Source organism: Acartia tonsa, chromosome 6 (assembly GCF_053477335.1).
Source record: "Acartia tonsa isolate MP-2025a chromosome 6, ASM5347733v1, whole genome shotgun sequence".
NCBI classification, from domain to species: domain Eukaryota; kingdom Metazoa; phylum Arthropoda; class Copepoda; order Calanoida; family Acartiidae; genus Acartia; species Acartia tonsa.
The window spans coordinates 16772023-16784330 of NC_137265.1; the positions used below are offsets into that span (position 1 = coordinate 16772023).

Here is a 12308-nt window from a genome sequence, read left to right on the forward strand (position 1 = left end):
ATTAAAGATATTCCATTTTTTATTTTCCATTTCGTAGTCAAATACAATTTTACTGTATAACAAATTTAAGAGTTAATATGAAGTTGAAGAAGGAAAACCAAAACTACAAATATTGCAATTATTCAAATGTATAATTATATTACATACTAGTGGTAAGACACTACACTAGAGGCCTCAAGGGACCTCTGAAGTGGGGGTTAGAGGTATCAAACCCATTTAAATTACTTATAAACCTTTCATGACATATAAGAATATACCCTGTTAAGAAGAACCCGATCGGTTCAGCGGTTAGCGAGATCCTTCGGTACAAACACACAGACACACAAACACACAAACATGCTTTAGTATAAGGATTTATTACATATTTTGTGTTCTAAATATGGAAATATTTATTTTTAAACTAACTTGATTCATAACACAGGAATATTTCTTGTATCACATCAACAATCCTTTGTAAATGGCCAATTCCTAAGAGAGAGGAACCAATTCCTTGGGGGATTGTCCAGAAGGAACAGCCAAAACCTGGGAGGTTTATCCAGAGCTCTGCTAAAGATTAGCACCCCAACACTCCTCTTGAATGGACTACAGGAGATACCCAGGCTGCAGATTGTATATTGGTCTCCAGATATAAAGGTTGTATAATTAAAAACGAAGCTTTTCTATACTTAGGTTTGGTTTATACGTCTATCCATCCGTAACAGTACCTTTTTGTCAGACAGGGCATGTTAGAATTTTATTATTAATTTGAAACTTATGATTCCTGGAACAGTTAGGTATGATTTAGTGGCAACTCTATAATTATAACTTAAAAGTCTGTATATCTGTTTTAATATTTAATCACAATCAAAACTTTATATGAAATGATCATTTTATTCACTTGATTTTTGGATAATGGATTCCTATGATCCTTAGGAATAAATAATATAATCAAAGCAACTCTATAATCAATTATTCAATTCAGGCAGTATCAGGAGATCCTGGTGAGTTGACATGTACAGTAACAAATCAGGCGGGTGATAACACCACCTGTTCATTCTTGGGTCCTGACAGGTATATATATAATTCTAGATATAGATACATGGATAGATAGATAGATTCAAGTGAGTTGACATGTACAGTAACCAATCAGGTAGATTCATTCACAGATAGATAGATAGATAGATGGATAGATAGATGGATAGATAGATGGATAGATAGATGGATAGATTGCTGGATAGATTGCTGGATAGATAGATGGATAGACAGATGGATAGATAAATGGTTAGATTAATGGATAGATAGAAAGATAGATAATATAGAGATATAAAGACAGATAGATATCTAGTTGAATAAATAATTTGATAAATAGATAGATTAATAGATGGATAGATGTATAGATAGATAAATGGATGGATTGGATAGCTATATAACAAATATACTTTAGTCAAAAATATATTAAATTAGGTTGAAAATAAGTTGTTTTGGTGAAATTTAATTCTATTTTGAAATATTCACACTTACTAAAAATATAAATTACACGTGTTTTATATCAAATAAAATTGGAAAAAAAATAATTTAAATGTTTTCTAAACCCATTATTTCGATGCAATGTAAATGATAAAATATTGTTGATAAATGACTAAATTATGTTAGTGCGACAGAGAGCTTTAAACAAAGAATGCTTAATCAAAAGAACTGTCTTGGATATATTTGTTTGTTTTGGAAAAAAAAACACAAAACTCAAACCTTAACCCCCAACCCAAACTTCCCGCCTTATAGTTCAAAGCCCTTAGTTTGTAGAAATTTGGACGTTTTACACAAAAATATAGCATTATTTAGCATGGTAAAAAAATTCTGGCTAAATCAGTTTTACATCGCTGTGAATGCTTCCAAAAAATTGGCTTGCCGCGCATTTTTTTATGAACAAGGAAACCACAAGTACTTATAGTTAAACGATGTAATTATATAGCGATGAATGGCGATGTATAGAGCGCTGTGTGACCATTCAAGACGTCAAATTTAAAAAAAATATTCAAGATTTGTGAAAATGTACAGTATCAGAATTAGTTGATAGATTTTTCATTTTAAATATATATATATATGAGAGATATTTTTAGAACCTTTTATTTTCATTCAGTTACTAAAGCATATGGATATAGAATGTATGTGGATATTTTGACAGGGAAAAAATGTTGTCAATGTATGTTGCAAACATGGACCTCATTGGTCAGTTTTATCATCCATGACCATGATAGAAGGGGAGATAATGGGGTAAAAGGGTTGGATCGGGGGTATCGTTATTTTAGCCAGCTTCGAGCATCACTTAACATACCAACATCAAAGTAATAAAATATCTAATTGTGTTCTTTCTATAATGTACACTTTATTAAAAGATATTTTTGATTTATTATATTAAAAATTGAAAATTCCAGTGAGAATTTGAAGAGGCCAATTTAAAAGTTTCAACAACGTAATCAGTTCTAAATTAAATTTATCATTCATGTGATCATGGTTTGGAATTTGAATTGGTTTGTTTAAATCAGAGAGGCAATTAGCTTCTAACCCACAAAAAAAAATTGCGTTATATTTATCATATTTATCTGATTTTGGGGAAATGATTCCTAGGACAACAAAGTACAATATTATAAGCATGGCATCTCTATTATCAAATCGTAGAAATGAAAATATGCCCTTTACTGAATCCTGTATTTAAGCAATTTTGCAACAAATTTCTGTACAATATTGTTTAGACAAACAAATTAATTTTCTGCATTTCAAGGTCTTTCTTGTTTATCTGTGTTTTGTCAAAAAGTAGAAGTTGAAGTAGTTTTAATGTTTATTAATAATCATAAGCATTCCAGAAGTTCAATAAAACTTCAAAGTTTTTATAAAATTAATATCTATAAGAGAAAATAATAGATAAGCATTTTTACCTTAAGTAATTCAAAATCATCACTTTTAGAAATAGAAAGTACGCGAACAAGTAAATCATCATAAAACTTAAGGGATAAGATAAGGGATTCAGGACTCGGATATTCTAAACTAAAAGTGCCCAAAGTTTTATAATCTACAAATGAAAGATCTTGTTTATAAAACCTTGGGTACCAGTACTATGTCCTTGTAAATCATAGATTAAAAACCTAGAGATTATATATCATGTGAATGTGATTATAGGGAAGCTACTCTAAAATTAACAATCTTTGACCTGTAGGTCTAAAAATATTTACATTGACTGTACATTATACTCACCTAAAAGCAGGACTGGGTAGCCTTAGCTGCTCGGCTCATCTAAGCAACCTAATAAGCCGCCCACCCTGAGCCTCATTTGACCTTAGCCAGTCTCAGCCACAGCAGCCTTTAGTCACCCTCAGCCAAATCAACCCACTTCAAAACCAACAAACAGGTTTTTAGAAGCTGAAGATGAAGTCTCAACGAAACGGAAGATAAAATAAGCCATAATTAATAAGCCGCAATCACTCTGAGAAGTTACACTGTAAACTATACCTATTGTCTTAACCTCTTTTCGAGGAAGCTTTGTGTTTATCAAGTTCGAAATTAATTCCTTATCATTATCCTAAAACTAAGCGCAAATGTCGTCTTTTTTGGCTTTCCTTTCATAATGTGACGCAGCAATGATTGTTTATATATTTTGATGCGCACGTTCGTTACTTTTGAATGAGATATGAGTGTGTGAAGATTTCGGAGAACAAAATTGGGCCTATCATTGGTCTCATAGTGTGTGAACGACCCTAGTATACCAGGGATTTGAAACCATAAGAACTTCAGGTAGAATTTGTTAATTTTATTAGGAAGAATGGTGTATAGGACGATTATATGTAGTTTTAAAAAGGCTTTAGCCAGCTAAGCATGAAACTTAATTATGATTAATATATGTTTTAGTAATTTTTATGTGCCTTTATTTTTGCATTTAACAATGATTTATTAAACCAAATAATTTTCCTTTAAAGCCAAAGTTTCCAAAGATTCTTAACCGTAGAGAAAAATGATTTTAAAAAGCAATTAAGATTACGTGGTTATAAATAACTGGAATTATGAACTAATTGATTTTGTAATTTCAGGACTTTGAAATAATTTCATCAATAAATCTATATTCAAACCTGCTGTTGAAACTTGATGGTTCCTGGTATTGGGGGTTTGTATGTTCGCCAACAGATCTCGAGAACTTCCCGCTAATTCGGAAGTCATACTCAACCAAAGTGTCATGGTTGAGACAATTTCAAAGTATCTGATGGATAGGCGTTAGCATTCATCAAGAGATCAATAGCATCTAGTGAATTATTGATGCAATAAACTGTGACAATTTTTCTGTGAAATAAGTACCTAGTGAATCATTATGCCACTAACCAAAAAGCAGAAAATTGAGCGAGCTATCGCTATTGGCAGTGAAAGGCTAGAAGTGTTTGACGAACAGTTAAAAGTGTTTTATGACAATCTAAAAGCCTGCCAAAGTTTTAGTTCATGTGAAAATGTGAATGTAAAATCAATTTGTGACATTTTTAGTGAGGTCAAGGACCAATCTGACCTAATAAAAAGTCTAAAACCTGCCGTGGAGACTAGTGAGCTGCGCGAGTTCAAGCGTGATTTGGATGAAGCTAGTGAGCAGAAAACTGTTGCAGATAAAGTTTATGCGTCGTTGGAGCAGTGTACAAAAATTCTGTACTGGCTTGACAATGATTCAGACGACGCGAGGTCAAGCACTGTCGCCAGGAACCTCGACGTCATTGAGAAGGTGAAGATGGACATGGGAGTGCTTAAAATTTCCGTGGAGTTGCGCCAAGAAGTACGTGATATGTACCGAAGGCTTAGAGAGATGGAACGTCGTTCATCTAATCTGGATGAGAGTGGGACACCTGCCATGCTCTCCAGAAGTATGTCTGCCGTGGATATTCGGAGTTCCAACCCGCAGTATGGGCGCTGGGACAACAGTTTGTTGCCGTCGTTCGACGGTACTGACACGGATTACCCAAACTTTAAACAGGTCTTTAAGGATCTATGCTCTGGTTATGGATTTGCTGACCAGAGGTTAAGTCTGATGTTGTGTATGGAGAAGGTGATAACCAACCCGGAACTACGCAAGCAAGTGTCAGCGATTAGAGATCATAATGAACAATGGTCGTTTCTTGATCAGATGTTTTTATCAAACACTCGCCGGTTCATGAGGATTTTAACTAAGCTGAACAAGATGAAACCTGTGGATAAACCTGTGGACGTGGTTAGCGCAATTGCTACCTTCAAGAGTATGATGCAGGAAGTAGAAACCATCGTTGGTTCTGCAGCTAAGGATTACAATCACCTAACTCTTATTCATATTTTTAAAGACAAGTGCCCTGAAAATTTGAGGGACAAAATTATGATGGAGCTAGGTAGCATGAACCAACCAAACATCCAGAAGATTGTAGAACTGCTGGAGAGGACCAGGGGTGCCATGTTGGCCGGTGATATGTCCTATGACACTAACGCCGGCAAGAGAAATCGTGACAGAGCTGCCGCCGCGCAAGTATCTGGCCGCAGCGACAATAAGAATGGAAAGGCTGGGAAGGACAAGGCTTCCAAGTGGAACAGTGCATGTCCTGTGGAGAGCTGCAAGGAGAAACACCCGATTTTCCGTTGCCTCACGTTTAAGAAGATGGATGTGGTTGACCGAAAGAAAGTTGTCCAGCAGAAGAAGTTATGTGAACTCTGCCTATGTGACGGCCATACTGCTGACAAGTGTAATAAATCGGATAAGCTTGGTGTTTGTGGTACCAATAATTGCGACAGATACCATTCTAGGTTACTCCATGAGGCCAGTGCTGGTGTGAATACAGTCTACAAGTCAAGTTCTGCACCCAGCCCCTGTACCTTCTTACTTCAGTTAGTTCCTGTTGTAGCACCTGGCGGCGGCACCTGCCACGCCACTGTGATGTTTGACTCTGGGGCAAATTTGCCACTTGTGTCTGAGAAATTATCCAACAAGTTGAAGCTGAAATCTACCGGCAGATATACAACTATTTCTGTAGCTGACGGCAGTGAGTCTTCCTGCCGCAATGTTGTGTTTTATCTGAAGGATAGGGACGGCAATTTGAGGGAGTTTGAGGCAGCTGTCATGCCTACCCTCGGCGGGGCCAACGAGATGCGCTCGGTCCACCCCGAAACTGCCGCCGAGATATTTAAAATGCCGCCAGAAAGGTTTACATATATTAGTGGAGGCTTAGATATCATCATTGGAAATACACATCCTGACGTGTTTCCATCAACCTACCAGAAAGTGGGCCAGTCTATGTTGTGGCGAACCATTTTTGGTAGTGGTTTTATCTGTACCAGTGCTGACGGTGGAGCTGGAGATCAAAAGTCGGCATATAAGGCTGTCAGTGTCAGTGGAGGCACCTTGCCAGACTTTCTGACGTCTGAATCGTTTGGCGTACAGCCGCAGGCACTTTGTCCAGGATGTACTGCCTGTCAAGAGTGCAAGGCTATGGCCGACGGCACTACCTGGGACCAGCGTGAGAGGCAGAGGATAATTGAGGCAGGTTTAACACTAGACTTGCAGTCCAACAAGTGGACAGGTCAATATGCTTATATTGAAGATCCTCACACTTTACCCTACAATGAGAGTTTAGCCCGCAAAATTGCTGAAAAGGATCGTGCCAAGATGGTCAAAGAAGGTACCTATGGAATGTATGTGGAGGTATTCAACGACGCCATCAAAAGAGGCGTATTTCAAAAAGCCACGCCTGAAGAATTGCAGTATGAAGGGCCTAAGTCTTGTTCATCAATAGTGGTTGCTTTCAAGGAGGATTCAAGTTCCACACCCATGAGATTGTGTGCAAATAGTTCTCTGACGTTCAAAGGTACCAGTTTTAATAACATAATGCTGGGAGGCCCGCCGCCAATGCAGAAGATTTTTTATCATTTGATGCTTTTCCGCGGTTACAAGGTTGGTATAACCGCGGATATTTCCAAGTTTTATAACTCCATCCTGGCCACAGAGTTCGACAGCCAGATGAAGAGAGTTTTATTTTCCCCGACGCCAGACGGTCCACTTGAAATTTACCTGACTAAAGTTGTGAATTTTGGCGAGTTGGCTGCGGGGAACTTGGCAGTTACAGCCCTGAAGTTGACGTCCCGCCTGTTCGGCGGAAAGAGTGAAGCAGAGGTCAAGGAGATGTATGGAGAGGGGCACATAAACGGTAGTGAAATTGTTGCTAAACCTGAATTATGGAAGGAGCCACAAATACCTACCTACCCTGATGAGGAATTCAAGTTACCTCAGATTCCAGTTGCAGTCAAGCTTGAGAAGCACAGCTTCATAGATGACGTTATTTCGGGAGCAGGATCGAAGCCAGAAGCCAAGGAGATGATGAAAGAGGCCGACAGAATTATCGGCAAAGGTAGTTTTTCCTTCAAACAAGTCATTTATTCTGGAGATGATTGCCAGCCTACCAAGGTTCTCGGGCTGATATGGAAGCCAGCCACCGATGTGTTGTCCATCGCCACAAGAGTCAACCAAGATGGTAAAGTCAAGGGAAAGAAGGTGAAAGAGGATGCTGATTTGTACAACCTCCAGGACGCCTTGGACGAGAATCTGACAAAGAAGATGGTCCACAGGTTCGCCGCCCAAACCTTCGACCCGATCGGGCTTTGCAGCCCTATTCTGTTGAGAATTAAACTTGTCCTGCGGAAAACATGTTTGCTGAATTTGGGCTGGCAAGATTTCATTCCAAAAAGTCTACGGGATGAACTTGTTAAGTCGCTGGAGGACAGAGCTGAGGTCGCTAAATTGGAGTTTGACCGTTGTGTGGTCCCGGAGGAACCAACTGGCCTTCCATCCTTGATGATGTTTTCGGATGGGTCATCAGAGGCTTATGCATGTAATGCATATTTGAGGTGGCCAACTAGACAAGGATTTAAAACGTTTCTGCTAGCCACCAAGTCAAGAGTTGCGCCGGTCAAGTGTGAATCAATTCCACGCCTTGAATTGATGGGGTGCCAGATGTCCACAAGGTTGTCAAAGTCCATCAGAGATGCCCTGCCCTTTGATATTGTCAGAGTGATGTACTTTACTGATTCATCGTGTGTTTTATCACAAATAGTTTCCAACAGTGCTATGTTGAACACTTTTAATTCTCATCGCATTGGAGAAATTCAATCTGCAACCAACAAGGATGACTGGAGGTGGGTCCCGGGGACACACAACGTTGCAGATTTGGGCACCAGAAGCACCTGCAAGGTATCAGATTTGGGACCAGGTTCCAGGTACAGATTGGGCCCAGAATGGTTGCGCCAGGATGAAAGCGCGTGGCCGGTGAAAACTGCCGAAGAAGTCAAGCAGGTTTTACCCCCAGAGGAGTTGAATACCAAAATGGTTAAGTTATGTTCAATGAAAGTTGCCGGAGAAGCCGCTGAAGATGTCTTTAGGTTTAAGCACAGGAGATCATTTGGACAGGCCAAACGTATTATGGCAGCTGTCCTGCAAGTAGCGAACACCTGGTTGAAGAAGCTAAAGAGCAGACAAGAAGGTAAGACTACAGCCGCTGGTAGTCATGTAGCAGCCGCAGATTCTGTGTACAAGCCGTCTTTGTACAATTTTATGGCGGCGGCGGAACTTTTCATTGTGTCACGAAGCCAAGAGGATGAGTGGATAAATGACGCTAAAGGCAATTATGCGTCATTGAATCCATTAGTGCATGAAGTATCATTGACCTGGCCTGTCGTTGGTCCCGGAGGAAATTATATGACCAGGGAGATGAGAATTCTTAAAATGGTTGGTCGTGGAGAGCCCGTCATTGACGCCATTACTGGTGGCCGTAAAATGATATTTGAAGACATGCCAGGTTTAATAATTTTGGAGCCTGGTAATTGGTTAGCTGCTGTTTTTATGAGAGAAGCGCATGTTGAGCTTCACTCTGGTGTCCGTGGAACTTTAGCTGAGAGCCGCCGTTGGTGCTGGATTGTGAAGGCAAGGAGGTTGTCCATCATGGAAGTGAAGAAGTGTTGGCCCTGCAGTGTTGAGAGGGCTAAGGAATGTCGTACTACCATGAAGGATGTGTTACCTGACAAGTTGGTCCCGAGCAGGCCTTTTGAAGCTGTGCAAGTCGACCTGATGGGTCCGCTGGTTACGAGGAGAGCTGCCGCCAAAACGAGGAGTCAGACAGCAACGAAGAAGGTGTGGGTGTTCGTGGTGGTCTGCAGGTTCTCAGGGGCGTTATGGCTAGATGCCTTGGAAAAGTATGATACCAGCAGTATCCTGTTGTCCCTGCGCAAGTTGGAGGCTGTTCATTGTCTGCCGAAGGTCATAGTAAGCGACATGGGCACACAATTATCCGGTGCTCGCAAGGTTTTAGAGCAGAAGTTGGGCAGCCAGGTAGAGTTTTCTTGGTCTCAGATCCCGGCCCGAGCCCACCATTTCATTGGGCAAGCTGAGAAAATGGTGGGATTAACCAAGAGATTGCTGTCCAAGAAGTTGGTGAATAGTTCTGTTAATTTCAACGAGCTCCTGGTGCTGTTGGCGGAGGTTAGCAAGTTGATGAATAGCAGACCATTGACGATAGAAGCTGCGAACGACGTGGAGAATTGGCAGCTGATTACCCCTGGCCAGCTGCTGGGAAATGTTGACCGCCAGCCGTTGTGCAATGTGGCGATGAAACCGGAGGACCAAATTTCCTCCAGGTTGAAGTTGTTAGAAGATTTGTCTGCCCAGTTTTGGACTGCCTACCGCCAGGAGATCCTACCGAAGATATTACGGATGTCCAAGTGGAAGGATGAGATGGCGGAGCCACTAGCTGACGGAGATATAGTTCTGGTTACGAGTACCAATCCGCTGATGAGATGTTTGAGGATGGGCCGAGTGACGAGAATTGAGGATGGGAGAAAGACTGCAAGAGTCTTGTTCAGGCTGACAGATAAATCTCCCCTGGAAGAACATGCTGTATCAGTCAGGCAGTTGTTAAAAATTATGATTAATAATTGATTCTTATTTTATGGAAATTGAGATTTTTTTTAGTAAAAAAAAGCCACATTTTTCATATGCCTATTTTTATGCCTAAAATAAGAATCAAATGAAATGCGATTAAATTTTATTCTATTTCATATGCTCAAATTTAATTTTATTGAGTTTAAATTCTTTTCAAAAGTACAATTCATTATAAAACTTACCTGAAAAGTTTAACAAAAAGGAATAAATGTGTCGAGGTTGCGTGATTCGATATTTATTCTAAGGAAAAAATCAAGTATTTTTTAGCAGATTTTTTTTAACATTATATATGAATTTCAATCAAGTAAAACATTTTTTATTCAGATCAAGGAATGATTGAAAATTCATATTTAAAGTCTCATATTTTTTTTCACAAAGAAAAATTGGTATTTTTTTTTCATAATTCCGATGAAAATTCTAACGAAGATATTATTATTTTGCTATTCTTTAAGTATTAAAAAGTTTTATTGTTGATTAAGATAGTACAGTTCTTATTCATTAAGTTTGAAAAACTTTCTGCCCAAGGATTTTGAAATATTTTTTCTTACTACTCTTTTTGATGCTTAACAAATTTAGTTTTAAGTACCTATAAATCTTAATTTTCTTGTCTAAGATTTATTTCGTTTTATTTTACCATTATTGTTTACATTTCAACCTGATTTCGTAGGTACTTATTGATTTATTAATAATGATTTATTACCTATTGATTATGAAATGATTATTATTTAGTATAAGTTGTTATATTTACAACATCATGATTAATAGGATTATCTATTTTAGGATTTGTGTATGTGATCTTGTGATTGTCATGTGCATGGAATGTTGTATGGTACAAACCAATCCCCATCCTTCTATCCTAAAATGTGAGGTATTATGAGTCCTAGTGAGGAGTATAATATTGTGTATGCATTTCACGGGGTTTCATTTAGTTAGGAGCAAAATTGTCACGTTTTCGGGATGTGGCCATTCTCATGTGATTATGGTGAGTTGAGTTTAGTGAGAAATGTTGCTAGTGCTCAGCGCAAAAAAAACCTTGAATCTCGTTAAGGAAGTTAATTTGACTTTCAAACGGGGGGTGTGTCTTAACCTCTTTTCGAGGAAGCTTTGTGTTTATCAAGTTCGAAATTAATTCCTTATCATTATCCTAAAACTAAGCGCAAATGTCGTCTTTTTTGGCTTTCCTTTCATAATGTGACGCGGCAATGATTGTTTATATATTTTCATGCGCACGTTCGTTACTTTTGAATGAGATATGAGTGTGTGAAGATTTCGGAGAACAAAATTGGGCCTATCATTGGTCTCATAGTGTGTGAACGACCCTAGTATACCAGGGATTTGAAACCATAAGAACTTCAGGTAGAATTTGTTAATTTTATTAGGAAGAATGGTGTATAGGACGATTATATGTAGTTTTAAAAAGGCTTTAGCCAGCTAAGCATGAAACTTAATTATGATTAATATATGTTTTAGTAATTTTTATGTGCCTTTATTTTTGCATTTAACAATGATTTATTAAACCAAATAATTTTCCTTTAAAGCCAAAGTTTCCAAAGATTCTTAACCGTAGAGAAAAATGATTTTAAAAAGCAATTAAGATTACGTGGTTATAAATAACTGGAATTATGAACTAATTGATTTTGTAATTTCAGGACTTTGAAATAATTTCATCAATAAATCTATATTCAAACCTGCTGTTGAAACTTGATGGTTCCTGGTATTGGGGGTTTGTATGTTCGCCAACAGATCTCGAGAACTTCCCGCTAATTCGGAAGTCATACTCAACCAAAGTGTCATGGTTGAGACACCTATTTAGCACTTCATGTTACTTTTATTTAAGTATGAGTCGCTATTTATTGACACTAGGGGCTTTGCCACAAGAGATTATCAAAAAAAAATTAAGGTGAAAAAAAAGGACCAAAGAAATCTTCAACAACAAAAAATTGAAAAAATAAAAAATAAAAAATTTTTAAAATAAAAATTTAAAAAAAGGACCAAGAAAATCTTCAAAAAGATTTTTTTTTTAAATGGGGGTGGGGGTTTGTTTTTGAGGGGGTTGGGGGTGTCCCACCCCCCAAGAAAATAGCCTAAAACCACCACAGGACCAGTAGGTATATTCCCTGAAGAGTAGAATCCGATCGGTGCAGTGGTTACCGAGATCTTAAGGGACGGACAGACAGACAGACAGACGAACGGACAGACAGACAGACATCAAGCTACTTTTTAATATAGATATCATTGATATTTTATTTTAGTGTAGAGTATCTACCTAATGAAATATATTCTAATGGACTGGAAGTGAACGAGGCACAAGATCAAATTACGAAGAACTGTACTCTCAACCTAAAAAGGTATATTT

The 12308-nt window shown here is 38.3% G+C and overlaps 1 protein-coding gene across 1 annotated transcript in view; it reads left to right on the plus strand.

Moving 5' to 3' along the window:
- The first annotated feature begins 425 nt into the window (after positions 1–425).
- Positions 426–12308, plus strand: part of LOC145321977 (uncharacterized) — a 41603-nt gene continuing 29720 nt past the window's right edge. Inside the window, exons 1-3 of the mRNA XM_080163698.1 lie at positions 426–633; positions 962–1050; positions 12205–12300. The gene's annotated coding sequence lies outside the window, so the exon portion shown is untranslated. The remainder of the gene's footprint in view (positions 634–961; positions 1051–12204; positions 12301–12308) is intronic.